General features: G+C 43.8%; 1 long non-coding RNA gene across 3 annotated transcripts in view; it reads left to right on the top strand.

The window, feature by feature from the left end:
* The first annotated feature begins 57 nt into the window (after positions 1-57).
* The window catches only part of LOC107127399 (uncharacterized), a 31,066-nt gene continuing 11,041 nt past the window's right edge, over positions 58-20,082 (top strand). Inside the window, exons 1-4 of one of the 3 annotated variants that reach the window (XR_010580928.2) lie at positions 58-129; positions 752-853; positions 2,525-2,593; positions 6,611-8,545. This is a non-coding gene — a long non-coding RNA (uncharacterized lncRNA). Of the gene's footprint in view, positions 130-751; positions 854-2,524; positions 2,594-6,610; positions 8,546-20,082 lie in introns of those variants that run through there. The other 2 variants (XR_012423547.1, XR_012423546.1) reach the window with 2 other exon arrangements.

Genomic DNA, 20,082 nt, shown 5'->3' with positions numbered 1-20,082 from the left:
CCTTCCTCTCTTTGTTTTCCTCAGCTCCTCCCTCTGACTCATTTCCCATAGGGCTATGAGAGCAGAGCTGAAATTCCTGGTGGGATATGAAGGATTTGGGAAGCCTGGAAGTCGTTCCTGGGCAGTGAGGTGTGTGGATGCGTACATGCAGGCTTCTCTGTGTGTGTGTGCGTGCCGGGGAGGCTTGGCACTGAGATGCCTCCTATGTCTCCCTCCCACTTCCTTCTCCTGGAAGAGGGGATGGGTGTCATGTGTCCGTGCAGTGTCCAGGCAGGACTAGTCATATCAGCAGATATGGGGGGAGGGGCGGAGGCTGCAGTGAGCAGAGATCATGGCACTGTACTCCAGCCTGAGTGACAGAGCAAGACCCTGAATAAAAAAAAAAATTAAAGAATATTATATATTCTTGAAATTATATAGTGTGTATGGTTGGAATGTTACATACCATTCTTATAGTGTGTAAAGATAGTATAGTGTATTTCTTTGATTACATACCTACTGTTTTTGTTACATGCTATATGATTCCAAGAATATTATATATTCTACATAATCTTAGTATTATTTCAATATTATTATATTATCAATATTATATACTATTAATCTATAACTATATAACATTATATAATAATGTTAATACATTATATATTGTTAGAATAATATAGTATATAACATTTTGGGATTGGATATATTTCATAATTCCTTTGAAACCTTTTCAAGTGTCAATAATGTGTTCCTTTACATTGCTATACAGGATTTTATGGTATGGATATACTATGGCTTGTATACCTTTCACTTATTGGAGAGCATCAGAGTTGTTTCCCCTTTCTGACCATTACAGATGATTATGATGAAGGTTTGTGTCCAGGTTTCGTGTGAATATGTCTTCATTTCTCTGGGATGAACGCCTAAGAGTGTGATTGCTGGGTCGTATGATGAGTGTATTGCTTAGTTTTATAACAAATTATCAGACTGTTTTCCAGAATGGCTGTGCCCTTTTGCATTCCCAGCAGTTATGCACAAGTGATCCACTTTCTCCACATTCCTGCCAGCATTTGGTGTTGTCACTATTTTTTATTTTAGCCACTATGGTAGGTATGTAGTGTTATATCATTGTGGTTTTAATTTGCATTTCACTGATGGCCAATTAAGTGGAACATCTTTTAATGTGATTATTTGCCTTTTGTATATTTTATTTGGTGAAATGTCTGTTCATGTTTTTTTGCCCATTTTTTTTTTTTTTTGCCCATTTTTTGCCTGATTGAGATTTTGTTCTTTTTACTGCTGAGTTTTGAGAATTCTTTGTACATACTACATATAAGTTCTTTGTTGGACGTGTGGTTTGCAACTATTTTAGCCCAGCCTGTACTTTAATTTTTCATCTTCTTCACAGATTCTTTTACAAACCAAACTTTTAAATTTTGATGAGGTCCAATTTATCAATTTTTTCATTTGTGGAGTCTGCTTTAGATCTGAAGTCTAAAAATCCCTTTGCGTAGTCCTTGATCTTAAAGATTTTCTCCTATGTTTTTTCCTAAAAATTGTACCATTTTGTTTTACATTTAGATCTGTGATCCATTTTGAGTTAATTTTTATATAAGATGTGAGATAGGAATCAAATGTTTTAAAAATTTTTTTCCCTGTGTGCAGCTTGGTCTTTTTTTCTCTCTTTCTTCTTCTTTTTTTGAGATGAGGTCTCACTGTATTGCCCAGGTTGGTCTCTGACTCCTAGGCTCAAGCAATCCTCCTGCCTCCACCCTCCAAAGTACTGGGATTACAGGTGTGAGCCACCGCACCTTGCCATGCAGCTGAATTTTTAATGGTTGCCAATATTCTGTCCTGAGACATATCATAAGTTACTTAAACAGCCATGCTATTGATGAATCTTTAGAATGTCTTCAATATTTTTGCTTTTATAAGTAGCAAAATAAATATTATTGTAGCTAAATCTTTTACTTATCTATGATTGTTTCCTAAGAAGAGTATTACAGAAGTGAAATTACTGAGGCAATTTTTAGGGCATAGGGAACGTATTGCCAAATTTCTCCTCAGCAAGGTTTGTGCCAATGCTGTGTCTCAAGCTGGGTATGAAACAGCCTGTTCTCCTCCAAGCTAGGGACCACCTCCTAGACATAAAACAAAACAAAATCCTTAGTATTTAAATCTGTATTTCTTTGATTACTAAGGGCCAGTATGGGGGCAGCCACAGGGGTATTTTGGGTCCCTGATGCTCCTCTGTTCTTCTGAGGCAGGAATATAGGGTCTGGAGGCAGGGAACCTAAGGCCGATTCACGCTGGACTTCCTAGAACTAAATCAAATGGAAACACTTCGGCTATGACAGTTTACATAGGGCATACACCAAGTAACCAATGAAAACCTCTAGAGTATATTTAAACCCCAGAATATTCTGTAACGGGCTCTTGAGGCCCTGTGCTCGACACCCCTATGGGGTGTACTTTCATTTTCAATAAATCTCTGCTTTTGTTGCTTCATTCTCTCCTTGCTTTGTTTGTGTGTTTTGTCCAGTTCTTTGTTCAAGACGCCGAGAACCTGGACACCTTCAACTGGTAACATATTTTGGTGAACCAGCCAGAGGTAAGCCCGAAGTTTGGAATTTATTTTTCTCCTTTCCACTTTCCTTTCTACTCTGTACAAGTGAGTCTCTCTCTCTCTCTCTCTCTCTCTCTCTCTCTCTCTCTTTTTGTTTCCAACTTGGGACGCTTGGTGGGCAGTGCCTAAACACAGAGGCAGCCGCAGGCTTCTGGCTGGGGCCACTCTGAAGGACAATTTTTTATCTTTTCCAGTTGTGGTCCCTGATCCCTACATTTGGTGCAGCTCGGGCAAACTCTCATGAGTTTCAGGCGACTTACACCTTCTTTTCTTATGCGAAATTCTTCCCTTTCCCAGTCCACTGGCTAAGGGCAGAGAAACCCACCTAGCCTCCAGCTCCTATCATTAAAGCTCATGGAACAGGAAACATGGGAAAGCATGGCCTTATCAAGTTATAAGGATGCTAGAAGTCAAGGCCTTAATCCTGGGACAAAAGGAAAGCTCACAGTGGGCCATCGCCTCTGGTGGGAAAACTTGCAAGTGGCACCAGTGCCCACCTAAGGTCAGAGACGTCTGACACTCTAAGATTGGACCCCAAAGGGGGACACTCCGGGAGATCCTCCAGTCCTCAACCTCTCCAAAGCGGACGCCCTTGGCAGAAGTGCTGAGGCCCAGTACTAGGCCCTCTTACGAATTTTCTCTCACAGTTACAATACTGTTTGGCCCCAATCTTGTTTGGAATCTGAAGTTTGCTGTTGAATGGGAAAGTGGGATGGCGTTGCATGTGGCCAGGCTTTTGTGCTGCTGTTCTAAGCAGGGGGGCTGGTTAACCTGTGATGCTCTCCTTTGGTGCTGTTTGGGCCCAGTATTCTTTGGAGTCTGGAGAGGTTTGGCTTTAAAAATCAAACTGCCAAGGAAACTTCTGTACCTGAAATTTTGGTTCACAGCCTTCGTTGGATTACCTATTGGGGCAAAGTGAAACCAGTGAGCTTGTATTGCTATCTCATGGCTAGGATTCCAAGCCATTAGATCTTCATTCATGTGTGTGTATATGTCTAGATATCTTTATTTGTATGTAATTTATTGTTATATGTTGTGTCTATCAGATTGGCTGATAAGTAAAAGAGCGCTAATAAATTAAGCAAATAAGTCCAAGCAATCTTCAAGTTCACGTGACTTAAGTATAACTTTACAAAACAAGCTGACTTTAAAATAATGGGTAAAATAAAAATAGAAATACCTTCAGAATTGTCAGCGTACATTTTTGTCTGGATTTTATATTTGTCTCTGCTAGATATTTTGAGATGTCAGGGTTTAGCATAGAAGGTTATAAAACTATAAACCCAGCTAAAACAAAATGATCTTGGTTTGTGTGCCTTTTTTTGACAAATGAGAGTAAGTTAGTATTAGCTAAATCTTTTGATTTTGAGTTGTTGGCAAAAATACCCATGTATTTAACTTTGAGGCTCTTACTTAGGTTTAGGTGAGCATTTGATGTTCTCTGGTGATTAAAAACATGGTTAACAAGGAAATAACTAACTTCAAATGATAGTGTCCAATATCTCAGTTTACAGAAGTAATCTAGATAAACTGTTTAAAAATGAGGGAATTGAGTCCATGTACATGGGATAAATGTTTTAGGTAAACTTTTTGCATAAATTAAAATCTTAAGATTATTTTTGATGCTCATTGAATATATGAGTCATTTCCAATTGAGAAAGGGTTATGATACAGGAAAACATGTTTCTAAAATTATGGAATTGTTCTTGTCTATAAATGCCCATAGCTGATGGTTCAGGATTTCTTGCTTTTTAGGGTCTCACTAAAGTTTTAGGTTACTAAACATAAGAATTCTAGTTAACACATAATTCTGTATACAAAATGTACCCAAAAGGGTTATGTTATTAGTCAGAAAAGAATCATTTTGTCTAATTCAGAAGTTATCTAAAAGTTGGTTCAAATTACAGATTTGAAAAAGTTATTTATGAAACAATGTAGTAAAGAACTAGTAAGTAGGGGGTAAGGGTGTGGAAATGTTTAGATAATAGAATATTATTTAAAACCTGATAGAGAATTGGAGACATTTGGCTAATTAACATTTCATAGTTAAAGCTCTTAGTCTTGATTAAAATAAAACAAATATTGTAAAGAAATGTATTGGCAGTTTGGCAGTTCTTTTTTACATATGGTTAGGCATGAAGCTCGATTTAGTGTGCAGCCAAATTACACATACATGCTTGCATTGCTTCACACTATGTTTACTGTTTTGCATGCATAGTGCTGGCACTGGAGTACCTATTGGTCATGTGCCTAAAGTGAATTTCTTGATTGCACAGGATGTATGATGATATTGGTGAACTTAAGGATATTGAATTGTGTATCAAGAATAAAATATTCATCATGTGGGTTTTTGGGGGCCCTGGGTAACACCATAACCTCCACGGTAGATTGAATAAGAAAAATTCAGGGTTGGTTTCCTGTTTATTTGTTTTTGCTTCTAATTTTCACTTGTTTGCTGCTTATTCTCCTCTGGGCTTTGCTTGTGTATGCATGTATCTATAAAACCATGAATATTTTTAGTTTCTAGTGAAAATGTTTGATTTTATTCTGTGGATAGTTATTTTGTTTTCTATGTGTTTCTAGCAAGTCATCATCGGTTCTATTTAGCTGAAATTCGTAGGCTACCTTTGTCAGGCTTTCAGGAATTAATGGAATATACCAGCTTTTTAATCTTAAACTGACTTTTTAGAGTTAAGCTTCCTGATATGTTAAGTGTGTTGAGCATACTTTCGTAAATAGAATTTGAGTCATATTTCTCTCTCTGCCTAATTTTTCCAAAATTTGTAAACTATTTGCGCATATTCTTAATTCACAGCAATGTGTTTGTTTGCATACAGTTAAGCAGGGCCACTAGGGCCACTCAGGGAGAAAGAACTCAGAAGCCTGACATACTGGCAAAAGGGTAAGAATTTCTTACCAGTCAGACTCTGGCTTCTGTCTCTCTGTGCAAACTGGTTAAATAAATGGTAAAAGTCACTGTTTATCTCCTCTGCAAAGTTTTGATTAACACGAAAAAAGAATCCTGAGGCTGGTCTTAAACTGTAGTGAATCCAGTGTGCTTTATGTGTCTTTCTATATTGTTCTGTTATAAAGAGGGGTACCTTAGGATAAAATGTGTGCCTAGGAACCTATAGGCTCACTATTCAAGGCTGCCCAGCAAACTGGTCAGTCATGTCCTTGGGAGCTTGACCTTGCAACCATGTGGCCGTGCTTTCTCTATTCACAATGGTGGCCCAGGTTTAGGGTTCAATTCCTGGCTTAGGGAATGAGTCCTTTATCTTCTGGCTGTCTGTTTATTTATATGTGTTGTGTGTGTAATATAAAAGAGCTTTAATTAATTGGTTTAATAATAAGAGTGTTGCGGGAAGTCAGGGACCCTGAACAGAGGGACCGGCTGGAGCCGTGGCAGAGGAACATAAATTGTGAAGATTTCATGGACATTTATCACTTCCCTAATAACACTCTTTTTCTTATGCCTGTCTTACTTTAATCTCTTAATCCTGTTGTCTTTGTAAGCTGAGGATGTACGTCACCTCAGGTCCACTGTGATGATTGCGTTAACTGTATAAATTGATTGTAAAACATGTGTGTTTGAACAATATGAAATTAGTGCACCTTGAAAAAGAAGAGAATAGCAGTACTTTTAGGAAACAAGGGAAGACAACCATAAGGTCTGACTGCCTGCAGGGTCGGGCAAAAAGAGCTATATTTTTCTTCTTGCAGAGAGCCTATTAACAGACATGCAAGTAGGAGAGATATCACTAAATTCTTTTCCTAGCAAGGAATATTGATATTAATACTCTAGGAAGAGAATTGCATTCCTCGGGGGAGGTCTATAAACGGCCACGCTGGGAGTGTCTGTCTTATGTGGCTAAGGACTGAAATACGCCCTGCTCTCCCGCAGTACCCTCAGGCTTATTAGGGTGGGGGAAAAATCCCACCCTGGTAAATTTGAGGTTAGACTTGTTCTCTGCTCTCAAACCCTGTTTTCTGTTGTTTAAGGTGTTTATCAAGACAATACGTGCACAGCTGAACATAGACCCTTATCAGGAGTTCCTGATTTTGTCCTTGCCCTTTTCGTCAGAAGCATGTGATCTTTGTTCTCCTTTCTGCCCTTTGAAGCATGTGATCTTTGTGACCTACTCCCTTTTCTTACACCCCCTCCCCTTTTGAAATTCCTAATAAAAACTTGTTGGTTTTGCGGCTCAGGTGGGCATCATGGTCCTGTGGATATGTGATGTCATCCCAGGTGGCCCAGCTGTAAAATTCCTTTATTTGTACTCTTTCTTTTTATTTCTCAGACTGGCCAACACTTAGGGAAAATAGAAAGAACCTATGTTGAAATATTGGGGGTGGGCTCCCCCGATATAGGAGCTTAAATATTTTGTCAGAAAAGTAGAACATGTAATGCATTTTATTTTATTTTATTTTATTTTTGAGATGGAGTCTCACTCTGTTGCCCAGGCTAGAGTGCAGTGGCATGATCTTGGCTTACTGCAACCTCTCTCTGCCTCCCAGGTTTAAGCGATTCTCCTGTCTCAGCCTCTTGAGTAGCTGGGACTACAAGCATGAGCCACCGTGCCCAGCTAATTATGTATTTTTAGTACAGAGGAGGTTTCACCATATTTGTCAGGCTGGTCTTGAACTCCTGACCTCAGGTGATCCACCCGCCTGAGCCTCCCAAAGTGCTGGGATTATAGGCATGAGCCACTGCACCTGGCCATTCAATGCCTTTTATTTAGTTCATGTGACTTAAGCAATCTTTGGGAACAAAGACAGTTAGAAAGATTATTGGCAAAATAAAAATATCTTCAAAAAATGTAAACATTTGGCTTAAATTATGCAGGTCAGATACTAGGTTTGCTAAATACTTTAGGTCATAAACTACTTCTCTGACTTTTAAAAATTGTTCAATTTATTTTGGAGCATTATATTCTAGATAAGGCCTGGGAATGTGTGAAATTAGCCATGCCCCCTAGCTATGCAAAGAAGGTTATAAAGAAAAGATATTTTACATACAAAAGGATCTTATATGGTAATTTTTTGTCCTAAAGTAAAATAATTGGTTGTTTAAAAGAGGGATGTTTAGGACAAGTCAGAAAGTCCAAGCATGTCATACATTGTTTGTGTATGACATGAAAGAATTTATGGAAGAGAATTTATGCAAGAAATGTTGTACAATTTAAAGGTGATTAGGCCACCTAAATGCTTCATAAAATGACACCATGACTCTTAATTGTACAACCTGCCTGCTTTACAGCTAGGTAAGACCTGGGACATGCGGAGTTAGACACTGGAAGAAGTCAGACCTTATCTGCACTTCTGTGTGGGTCTTAGGCTCCACTCCTTGTACATAATTAAAATCCTAAACTTACCAAGGTTTTCACCAAAAGTAAAGTTGCAAAGAGTTAACACTGTAACATGTAATCTAGACTACTGAAGAAACTGTTTTACATATAAGGTGTGTAAGAAAAGTAAAATGTGTTTTTGGTAAAAGATTATAAGAAGGCATGGGAATGTGAATTTGGGGTTTTTTTTTTTTTTTGCCAAGTGTTAAAGAATTATTTTAAGTTAAGATAAAGCTAAAGGTTTGAACAAGTTGTGGAAGGTTTTTAAAAAATAAATATTATAAAAAATTCTGTGTGTGAAATATTAACATATGTTGCAAAATTGTATGGGATTTCTAAAATTCTAATATATCTGAGTATATGCTATCAATCATAATTATGGTTATTATGTTAACTGATTGTAAACCACAGAAATAACCAAATTTCCTTGTATAAAGCTACTAACCCAAGTAGAACAAAAAATTAATTAAATACCAAGAAAATATTTTGTTGGATTTTCATGTTTAACCAGCTGATACTGAAATTGTTTAGATATATAATTTGAATGAACTCCATGGTCTAAGTCAAATTACTTATGATAATCCATCAATTACCAGTGCTATTCACGTAATTTGAAGAAACAACTGCCATTCAAGAGGATATAAATTTAACTAATCTAAAGTTAACTAAGCATGGACTCATGGAGAACCAGGATGACCACGTTGTCCTTCCTGAGTCCTTCAAGTTTTTATTATTAAAAGTTCTGCATTCCACGACTCATCACGGAAAAGATAAAATGATCCAAATTGAATATATTGGTGTGGTGACTTATAAATTGCTAAAATAGATTATAACCAATGTTTGGTCCCATATTTCTGGGAAAGCAATCAAAGCTTCAGGTACATTTGGTCACCTGATGGGCCATTTAAACATTTTATAAAGGAATTTCACTCAATTGTTATTTTCTGTTTTTTGGTTTTTTTGAGACAGAGTCTCTCTCTGCCACCCAGGCTGGAGTGCAGTGGCATGATCTCAGCTCACCGCAACCTCTGTCTCCCAGGCTCAAGGGATTCTCCTGCCTCAGCCTCCCAAGCAGCTGGGATTACAGGCCCGTGCCACCACATCCAGCTAATTTTTGTGTTTTTAATAGAGACAGGGTTTTCACCATGTTGGGCGGGCTGGTCTCAAACTCCTGGCCTCAAGTGATTGGCCCACCTCAGTCTCCCATAGTGTAGGGGTTACAGGCGTGAGCCACTGTGCCCCGCCTAAATTGTTATTTTCAATGCATGTTTTCTGGTTGTATAAAACTTCTCATGCAAGAGAGCTAATGTTATAATAGTAGATTATTATGCTACAGTATATTTTCACCAGGTAAAGAAAGCTTTTTATGGTTTGGATCTTTTGAGAACATCAGAGAAAGACTGCCCCCCATGCTTGTTCGTGTCCCCCATGCTTCTGTGATGCAGCTTGAATATTGCAGGAGTGATTGAATTCAAGGTAACCCAGCTCTTTGCTACCCCAATTTGAGGAGCAAAATACCTTCCCTGCTGACCTACCTTTATGCCTGGGTGCCTCCACATACATAATCAATTTTTTTTTTTTTTTTAGATGGAGTCTCCCTCTGTCACCCAGGCTGGAGTGCAGTGGTGTGATCTTGGCTCGCTGTAACCTCTCTCTGCCTCCTGGGTTCAAGCAATTCTCCTACCTCAGCCTCCCAAATAGCTGGGATTACAGGCATGAGGATTTTATTTATTTATTTATTTATTTTGTATTTTTTGTTCTTTTAGTAGAGATGGGATTTCACCATGTTGGCCAGGCTGCTCTTGAATTCTTGATCTCAAGTGATCCGCCGGCCTTGGTCTCCCAAAGTGCTGGGATTACAGACGTGAGCCACAGCACCTGGATGCATAATCAAATACTTTTAGTTAAAGCTCTGAGGTCCATGTTAAAAACCAAGGACTCATGAGGGGAATATGCCATGCTGTCATCTGACATGAGCAGTGGCCACGTGATGTTCTTGGTTTTATGCTGTGCTGAGAAGGCTCTGTGGGGACAGGGAGGAGGCCTGGACAGGAAGGTCAGAGGACCCAGGATTTAAACTGGCTGGGTGACCATGAGCGGGTTACCCAAGGAGGGGAAGAATGCAGACTTGGGCTCCTGGGAGCTTTCTCTGATGAGCTTTTGGATCCCAGGGCAGCTGCCCTTGGCCAAGAGAACAACCAAACAGTTGAGACAAGTCTCTGGTCTGGGCTGGAGCCTGCATCAAAGTTGTTGGACTAGCACTCTGGGATTCCGTTTCTGATTCTGTACGGCTAATCTTTTGCTTTCCATTCTCTGCATTGAGCAGTCTATTTGTGGGCTCTGGAACCAGACAGACTTGTTTTTAAAATGTAGAATCTGTCACTTATCAGTTGTGGGATCTTGGGCAAATTACTTAACCTCTCTGAGCTTCCATTTTCTCCTCTGTAAAACAGCTTTATACACAGCAAGAATGAATAAGTCAATACACACAATATCTACATCTCAGCGCCTGGCACTGATAACCTGTCATTTCATTGCAAGTTTTATTTTTATTTCAAAATAGACTCAAATTCCTACATTTCTTCCTATCTCCACTGCTACCATCAAGTCACTCTCATCTCCTTCCTGGTTTATGGCAAGGACTTCCTAATGGATCTCTCTGCTCTGGCACTCACAGCCAGGGCAATCTTTGTAAAGTGTCCCCAGAGCCTGCATCACCTCTGCCTAAAGGCCTCTAACTGGCTTCCTGCTGTGACTGGAGTAAAATCCACAGCCCTGAGAGTGGCCTATCCAGCCAGCCTTGCTGCCCTCAATTCTCCCCTCAAGCCCCAACCAGCCTCGCATCCTGTCTGAGCAAGTCAAGCTCACTCACTCATTGAGGTCTTTGCACTGAGATTCCCTCTCTTGGAAAAGGTTCCTCAGGTTCCTGCAGGTTTGGCTACCTCCCTTTGTTCAAGTCTCAGCTCAATGTGAGAGTAGCACCCAGCCATGTCACCTCTGCTGGCACCTCTGGCACCTCTACTGTGCTCCCATTTGCCCTCTTCATAGCATTGACCATCTTCTCACTTACTTAGATGCCCAGCCACCCGTTTATCATCGGCCCTCCCTGTAGATGGCCACCACCATGACAGCAGGGACCAAGGAGGTCTGTGGTCATGGCTCTTTCTCCAGTACTTGTCTCTGGGTCTGGACGCAGGAGACCCTCTGAACTACTTATTGAATTTTATTTTATTTTATTTTTAAAATATTTATTTATTTATTTTAGAGACAGGGTCACTACCTTGCCCGGGCTGGTCTTGAACTCCTGGACTAAAGCAATTCTCCCATCTCAGCCTCCAGAAGTTCTGGGATTACAGGCATGAGCCACCAGGCCCAGCCTACTGAATAAACATTATTTTTTAAATTCTATAAAACACCAGGTTGAAAGTTCTTTTATCAGAGGGGAAGATGTGAAAGCGATGGAGTCTTCGGTGGCTGCTGAAAACCGCTGCTCATCAGACTTCTGCCTCTGAGCTTGCCCTCTGCTTTCCTCTTGTGGGGACCCCTCTAAACCCCTGCCTGTGTATAGAGAGACAAGCCCGGCACAGGGCAGGAAGAAAGGGAGCAATGGGCGGGCGGAGAAAGGAACGGGAGTGTCTCAGGCAGCGCCCTCTGGTGGGCACAAACTCCATGACAAGTTGGAGACCTGGAATCGCTGTCCACACTCTGCCCGCAACTCCATTCTTGCAAGGTTTCCCTTGCAAACCATTCTTGCAAGGTTTGCCCCTTTGTCAGATGGGAACTCAAGCTCGTGCCCTACCTATGCAGTCACTTTCCACCTTGTATTGCAGTTATCTGGCTCTCCCATGGGATGGAAAGTCACTGGGGCCAGTGCTGGCTCTGGTCCATCTCTGGGAGCCCCATGGCTAGGACTGTGGTGTCTGCCAAACATACGGCTCTCACGTGTATGTGGGGACGAATCCTGCACACTAAGACCCAGGGGCCTACTCTCTGGTCTGCCCTAATCCTTTGAGTCACTCAGCATGCCGTTGGCTTTGTCTCAGAGTTTTATTATTCTTGTCATCTCTCACCCCATCCCATAGAGAAAGGGCCTCCCACCAAATGATTTAGCCTCCTGCCAGGGCTAAGCAGGCTCCTCTGGCAGGTCTACCAATCAAGTTATTATATGCAACCTTTTTTTCTTCTTTCTTTTCTTCCTTCTCTCTCTCTCCTTCTTTCCTTCCTTCCTTCCCCTTCCTTCTTCCTTCCTTCCTTCCTTCCTTCCTTCCTTCCTTCCTTCCTTCCTTCCTTTTTCTTCTCCTTTCAACTCAAATCACTCTGTGGAGAGCAGGAAGCAGACATAATTTGGGACAGGGCCTCTGAGTATAAGTCCCAGGCCCTGCCACCTACTCTCTGGACATCATTCTCCTTGACTGTGAAATGTGCTAATGCTAAGCCCTGCCGTGCTGTCCTCACAGGAAGGCTACACAGAGCAAATGAGGTGTGGTATGAAATGGAAGATCCATGTCAACTTTAAAGTGTGGCCCAAACCTGTTTTTGCAGTAAGATCATCTGGATTTGCTTGTTGTAAAAAACTGAAAACTATGACTCCCTACCCTCACCCTACATATGGGAAAGTTTTAAAAGTATGTGACATTGAAGTCAAATTCTGGAACATTTGGGAAAAAATGAGATTTCTGGGCCTTTCTGTTGCTTGGTGAAGACTTGTGCTTTGAACCACGCTGCAGGCAGCACGGAGCTGGCCCCAACCTCTTCCGTCGTCACAGGGCATCATAGGCTCTCCCAGCCGAAGGAGCCTCAGGATCTCCTAGGCTGCCTCGTCTTATGGCTGGGGAAGAAAGCAGGCTCAGAGAGGTGGGACTCACCTCTCCATAGGCAGTGGGGCTTCGGTGGGCTGAGTGAGGCGGGGCACAGACTTAGTCACCAGCAAGATTCGGAGCAGAAGTGGGTCCTGGTCAAGGAGTGGAGAGACAGAGGTGGAGCCTCACAGGGGCTCCTACCCTAGCCCAGCTCCAGGCCTGTCTGAGCACACACCTGCTGCTGTGAGGAGGGGAAGAAGAGGGAGCAGGGAATGGGGGTTTCCCTTGCAGAGGAACTGGAACAAACGCTGGAAGTCTCAAGAGCTGGTTTCTTGGTGGTTTCTTCCGCGAGCTTGCTGTGCAGCCTTGGAAGGGCCACTTACTCTCTCTGGTCCTTCATTTCACTATCAGTAAAATGGATATAACAGACCCATTTATTAATCCTACAGATATGAATTGACAACCAGCTATGTGCTGGGCGGCAGCCTAGGTGATGTGGACCCTGTGGGGAGCAAGGCAGGAACAGTTCCTGCCTCTGGGGAAAAATAAACACAAAGTAAATGTGATGAGCATCACTCTGAAGGGTAGACCAGGTACTGGGCTGGCACAGACGAGGAGCATCTAACTTTGCCTGTTGTAGGATGGGGGGAGGTGGTCAGGGAGGGCTTCCCAGAAGAGGTGGCATGGTAGCTGAGGCAGGAAGGATGAATGGGAGCTAATCAGGCTGGTGGGTGCGAGGATAGGGAAGCATTCATTCCTCCCCCTCTCCTCTTCTACCCTTGAGGTCACCTTTCTTTAAAACATGTTAGCAAAGGACGTCTGTGTAGTCACTCCTGAGGTCTGCTCAGAATCCAGACTCACTCCTACACGCCCAGCATGCACCCATTCTGTCAACTCCCTGCCAGCCTCACGTGTCTGAGCAGGATGTCGAATGTTACTGGTGGGTGGGGCAAGTCCAGGAATGACAGTGTTTGTGTCTGTGTGTGGGGAGAGTATTTAAAGCCTGCTTTAAGTATGACTTTGCCCACAGTCTGCGGGAAGCGCCCAAAAGCTACGCCTTTCCCAGGGTCCCCTGGGAGTGCTGGTCTGTCCCCTCCACCTCTTCCCCTCTGAGCAGCTTCCACCTGCTTCCACACAGTGACTGGCCTCATTTAGCTTCAGTTCCCTCCTGGGAGTCCCTTAGTCTGAAGGAAACACGACAGTGAGCCGGGCGTGGTGGCTCATGCCTGTAATCCCAGCACTTTGGGAGGCCGAGGCGGGCGGATCACCTGAGGTCAGGAATTCGAGACCAGCCTGGCCAACATGGTGAAACCCCTTCTCTACTAAAGTACGGAAATTGCCGGGCGTGGTGGTGGGTGCCTGTAATGTCAGCTACTTGGGAGGCTAAGACAGGAGAATCGCTTGAACCCGGGAGGCGGAGGTTGCAGTGGGCTGAAATCATGCCATTGCACTCTGGGAAACAAGAATAAACTCTGTCTTAAAAAAAAAAAAAAAAAAAAAAAAGACCACGCATGGTGGCTCACACCTATAATCGCAGCACTTTGGGAGGCTTAGGGCAGTGGATCACGAGGTCAAGAGATCGAGACCATCCTGGCCAAAATGGTGAAATCCCATCTCTACTAAAAATACAAAAATTAGCTGGGCGTAGTGGCATATGCCTGTAGTCCCAGCTATTCGGGAGGCTGAGGCAGGAGAATTGCTTGAACCCAGGAGGCGGAGGTTGCAGTGAGCCCAGATTGTACCACTGCATTCCAGCCTGGTGCCAGAGCAAGACTCCGTCTCAAAAAACAAACAAACAACAACAACAACAAATAAGACAGTGAATTCAGGTCTTTATTCTTCCTGATCCCAGCAGCAGGTGGGGAGAAGGGACCCATGGAGAGTCTAAGAGGGAGAGGTGGGTCTGTCCAGGGACTGGGGAGGAGTACGGGAGGAGCGTGCGAGGTTACCAGGAGGGGCCATGCCTGCTGGGTGGTCTTGAGACAAGAATGTAAGGAGATGTGCTCAGAGCAGCCCCTCATACGCTTTCAAACACCAGGCAGCGTGCTTCCTTCAACCGCCCCTCTCTGCCTGCTCCCCTCAGCTGGGCTGTCGTCAAGGAGGGTGGATTTTTCATTTGGCATCTTTTCTGCATCTTCAGCTGCCCATGTCCCAGGGCTCCAGCGAGGTTAGCAAGTAGGGAGGAGAGGGGAAATGTGGCTGGGGGAGGTGGAGGCTGTGGCTTTTGCTGTTTCAGTCATCTATTGCCTTATAAGAAACCACTGCAAAGCACGAAGGCTTAGAACAACCACCATTTTATTTACTCATGACTCTGCAACCAGGGCTGGGCTGGGCTGGTTGGTTCGGCTGGGTTTGTTGTGGTCACTCATGAGCGTGAAGCTGGTGGCACAGCTGGGGCCTGAAGTCTGCTGGGATATTGGAAGTTTGAACTTTTCTTTCTCTGTGTAGTCTTAGAACTGGCACTGAACCAGTTCTGCATTGCACTGATTAAAGTCACATTCCAGCCCAGACTCAAGAGGAGTACAAATACAATAGTGTAAATCCTCAGAGGTGTGGGTTCACTGGAGTCATGAATAGAAAAGGATATCACATCAGTTGGTGGAGAAGGCAGCATATGTGTGAATAAAACGCCCTACCCTTCAACTACCTTCTCTATGGATCTCTATGGATGCCTCTAGCATCATGGTCTTAACAACTGTTATATCAACACACTACCTTAAAAACATTTTTTAGGGTATAACACATTTTGAGAGCATGCACAGGTACCTCTTGCACCCCATTAGTTAGAAAATGCCCCACTCCCGCATCCAACCCAGATATCTCATCTCTATCCCCTCATCACACTCTTGGTATCCTGAGTCCTTGCCTATCTAGGAGAGGCCTTGGACAACAATCATAGCTTAAGCCAAAGGGAAATGGTGGAACTGAAGGCAGAGACTGAGGCTATTAGGGAGAGTAAGAAGAGTGGAAGGTTTTTCTCTCCATCTCTCAAATCACAGCAGGTCAGTGACTGCCATCTGTGATGCAGGCCTGGGGAAACAGTGGCAAACCTGCCTCAGGAAACGGGCATGAGGACATTTCCTAAGCACTGTGTCTTTAAGAGTGTTGGGCCAGAAGGCGGCTGTGTGGCTGGGTGGTGTTGAAATGTACTGGGGCACAGGGTAGGACGTCTTTTTAAACAAATTCCTAAGCATAACAGCTTCCATGATATCACCCTCTGGGAGCTGATGGCCACTAAAGAAACCCTGGTTGAGAATATCTTGAGCCACAGAAAACTTTAAGTTTGACTAAAAGAATTTTCAAAACAAATAAATCATGTGATGTCTATGAACACTTATCATACACAGAGCACTCTTCTCAGGGTTTTAGGAGCATTAGCTTATTTTCAACAACTGCCCTGTGAGGTAGCTACTAGACTTCCATTTACAGATGTGGAACTGAGGGTGAACGAGGGGCTGAGCAGCTCACCCCGGGACACCCAGCTGTGAGTGGCAGGGCCAGGCTTGAGCCCAGGCAACCTCCCTTTGGAGCCTGTGCCTTGGCTACTAGTTACACTGCCCTAAGAAGTCCCCGCCTCGGGCCTTCACCTGATTAGGGAACCTGGCTTTTTACAGCCAAAAGCCGGGCTCTTTGCCTTTCTTAACCTGAGCAAGAGGGCTGGCACCTCCATTCATCCCTTCACTTTGGAAAAGTTGTTGCTTCTGAGGCTCAGCTAATTAGAAAATTGTTCCTGAGTTGATACTTCTGGTAAAAGACTAGTTTCTCTTTTTCTGTGTCTTCCTGTATCATGTATATATTATTTCTGTGTCTTCCTGTGTCATATATGCAATTATTTATATGTTACATATACATATGTTCATATATAAAGAAACATGGCAGGGCACAGTGGCTCACGTATGTAATCTCAATACTTTGGGAGGCTGAAGTGGGAGGATTTCTTGAGCTCAGGAGTTCAAGACCAACCTAGGCAACAAAATGAGACTTTGTCTACTAAAAAATAAAATATTAGCTGAGCATGGTGATGCAAGCCCATAGTCCCAGTTACTCGGGAGGCTGAGGCAGGAGGCTTGCTTGTGCAAGGGAGATTGGCTACAGTGAGCTATGATTACACCACTGCACTCCAGCCTGGGTGACAGAATGAGAGCCTGAAAAAAGAAAAGGAAGGAAGGAAGGAAGGAAGGAAGGAAGGAAGGAAGGAAGGAAGGAAGAAAGGAAGGAGGGAAGGAGGGAAGGAGGGAAGGAGGGAAGGAGGGAGGGACGGAGGGAGGGAGGGAGGGAGGGAAGGAAGGAAGGAAGGAAGGAAGGAAGGAAGGAAGGAAGGAAGGAAAGATAGAAGGAAGGAAGACAAAAAGAAACATAAATGTGTTTGTACCTCCAGTTCAGAACACTTTGACTATCTAATGGATATGCAAAAGAAAATAATAAATAGCTTTGGGAACTAAAGAATAAACACACAGGAATTTCCCTCCAAGCTCAACAAACACAATAATCCCTGTAGACAGAACCACTAGTACTTAAATAAATAAAGAGAAGAATAAACACAGGGCATGTGACTTAACTGGATAGACATTTGCTGTCGTTAGAAGCTGAGCTATGGACTGACATTGGGTATTGATGCACAGAGCAAGTATAATTGCAATTAGCTACCAGTGAACACTGGGCACTGATATACAGTGGACACTGCCTCCAACAGACATTTTCCCTTTGTGGATATTGGTCATTGGTGGAAGCTATCATTCATATGATAAACATTAGATATCAACCAATATTTGCACCCTGGTGAACGTTAGCCAACAAGGAACGCTGAACATTGATGGGCAAGGTCCTATTAGCCTATGACGACCTCTGTCATCATAGACATTGCCCTTGGTGGAGATTAGGTATGCGTGGGCGTTAGCACTGGTGGACTTTAAATTCTGTAAGCACATAAAGTGAGCAAGGGGTAGGCCTCTGCTCACCATATTCCTGGCAGTCCAGAGAAACAGCTCATGAGCTGGTTTGGTGGCAGCTGGATGGTAGAATCTACCTCTTTAGCTGCCTTTTCCCTCTGAAAGCCTTTTGGCCATGACAATTTGGGGAAACCAGGGGGTTGTGTGATAACAACAGAGGGACATTTCTGAATTTGGAAGAGTCTCATTGGCTCCCTGAACTACAGAGGGATTGGATTACACACAAATCTACACCTACTCTCTTCTGCCATCCTGACCAACACTGTCTGGGTGTTTGCCCCTCCTTTAGAAATGAGATAATCAAATCGCAGCAGGGCTGGCTTCTTGGGCAGTGAAACCATAGAAGGACCCTGTGCTTGGTTTAATGCTCTGTTCTTGTCATCTTGAAATCCTAATAACTTCGAACAAGGGGCCCTACATTTTCATTTTATACTGGGTCCCACAAATCACACAGGCAGTTCTGAAGCACAGAATCCTGGCCATGGACCATGGTAACTTACTCGTCTCTGGGCCTCAGTTTCCCCATCTGTGAAAAGGGGCCAGGAGAGAAAGGACTTTAACTTTGAACTTCGGCTTTTTATGCTCTAAGATCTAGAATCAACAGTCTGATTGGAGCTATGTAGAACTGCATTAACTTCTCCAATTTATTTGAAAATGAAAAAGCAATGGAATCCCAGTGCTTTCTGGTCTCTCAGTGCACCTCTACCCTCTCTGATTCATGGGGTTTACACATCTGGCCCGGCCCCTGGGGTAGGGCAAGGAAGAATGTGAGAATTGCCATCTGACAGATAAAGCCTGGCCTATGCCGGTTTCTTCATCTGTATGGTGACAAAAAACCTGGTGCAGTTGTGAGGAGATGATGGCATGTACCCAAAGCATGAGGAACACATAACCATAGCTGGCCGCTGCATTATTATGAAAGGCAGAAAGAGATTGGTGACCCTGCTGACCCAGGGTGGTGAGCTGGGCCAGAGCTGACGGTGAGTACCTACTCCATGACCCTGTGGATTACCAGGTGTTGTTCTGTGATTCTACAGTCCCAGAACTTTACAAAATTCTTCAGTTCTGAGTGACAGTTATAAAAACGGACTCAGACTACATGGCTCTGTAATCTACTTCATAACGCTATGAAGCTGAGCTCACGAGTTCAAAACCAGCCTGGGCAACAAAACGAGATCTTGTCTACTAAAAAATAAAATATTAGCTGAGCATGGTGACACAAGCCTGTAGTCCCAACTACTCGGGGGGCTCTATGAAGTTGGATGAGGGCAGGAAAGAGCGCTTACAGGCTGTCATTTTGTGCCAGGCACACAGTACTTGGTTCTCTACAAATGTTACTTCATTTCTTCTTCATACAGTCCTGTGGAGGGAGCTATTTTCCCTTCCTTCCTTCCTTTCTCTCTCCCTCCCACCCTTCCTTTTTATTTCAGGGTTTAGCTCTGTCACTCAGGCTGGAGTGCAGTGGCACAATCTCAGCTCACGGCAGCCTCAACCTCCGAGGATCAAGGAGATATTTCCCCTTTCTTTCTCTTTCTTTTTTGTCTTTCTTTTTCTCTCTTTTCTTTCTTTTTTTTTTTTTTAAACAGGGTCTAGCTCTGTCGCCCAACCTCCCAGGTTCAAGCCATCCTCCCACTTTAGCCTCCCAAGCAGCTGGGACTACAGGCGTCATCACCATGCCCGGTTAATTTTTAAATTTTTAAATTATGTTGCGCAGGCTAGTCTTAGTTTTGAACTCCTGAGCTCAAGCGATCCTCCTGCCTCAGCCTCCCAAAGTGCTCGGATTACAGGCAGGAGCCATCTTGCCCGGCCTTGAGGGGGATATTTTCATCCCTATTTTCCAGGTTCAGAGAAATAAAGCGACCTGGTCAAAAATCACACAATTGGTTAGTGATGAACCCAAGATTTCAACCCTTTTCTGTGAATTCCAAAACGGATTCTTTGCACTAATTTTCCTGATTGTGTAAGATTCGAAGGCCCTCGCCCTAAGCACCAGGGTTCCTGGAGGGTGGAGTACAGCAGGGCGAGGGTAGTCTGGCGGGCGGGGAGGGACTGGCCTCATAAAGCAAACAGCTCAGCCCACTTTGTTCTGCAGCCGCCCTGGGCCTGGCTCCTGGCCCGGGGGGGACCTGGGGTGTCTGGCCATGCGTGAGCACGAGGTGGCGCTGCGGGCCGGGAGTCTCCGCAAGGGGAAGGAGGGGCGCGGGGACTTGCGGGGCGGCTAGGCCCGCCGGGGCTTCCACTCTCCTTATGGCTGGCAGGAGGCCACGGTTGCAGGGTGCAGGGCAGGTTCCCCACCGGGAAGGACGAGCCCGCCCAGCGTGATGGCATCCACGCCCATGCTCTCACTGGGCCTTCACCCTGCCCCGTTTTGCAGAGAC

Source organism: Macaca fascicularis, chromosome 14 (assembly GCF_037993035.2).
Source record: "Macaca fascicularis isolate 582-1 chromosome 14, T2T-MFA8v1.1".
Classification (NCBI taxonomy): Eukaryota; Metazoa; Chordata; class Mammalia; order Primates; family Cercopithecidae; genus Macaca; species Macaca fascicularis.
The sequence above is the reverse complement of the archived record's forward strand: the minus strand, read 5'-3'. Positions and strand labels throughout refer to the sequence as shown.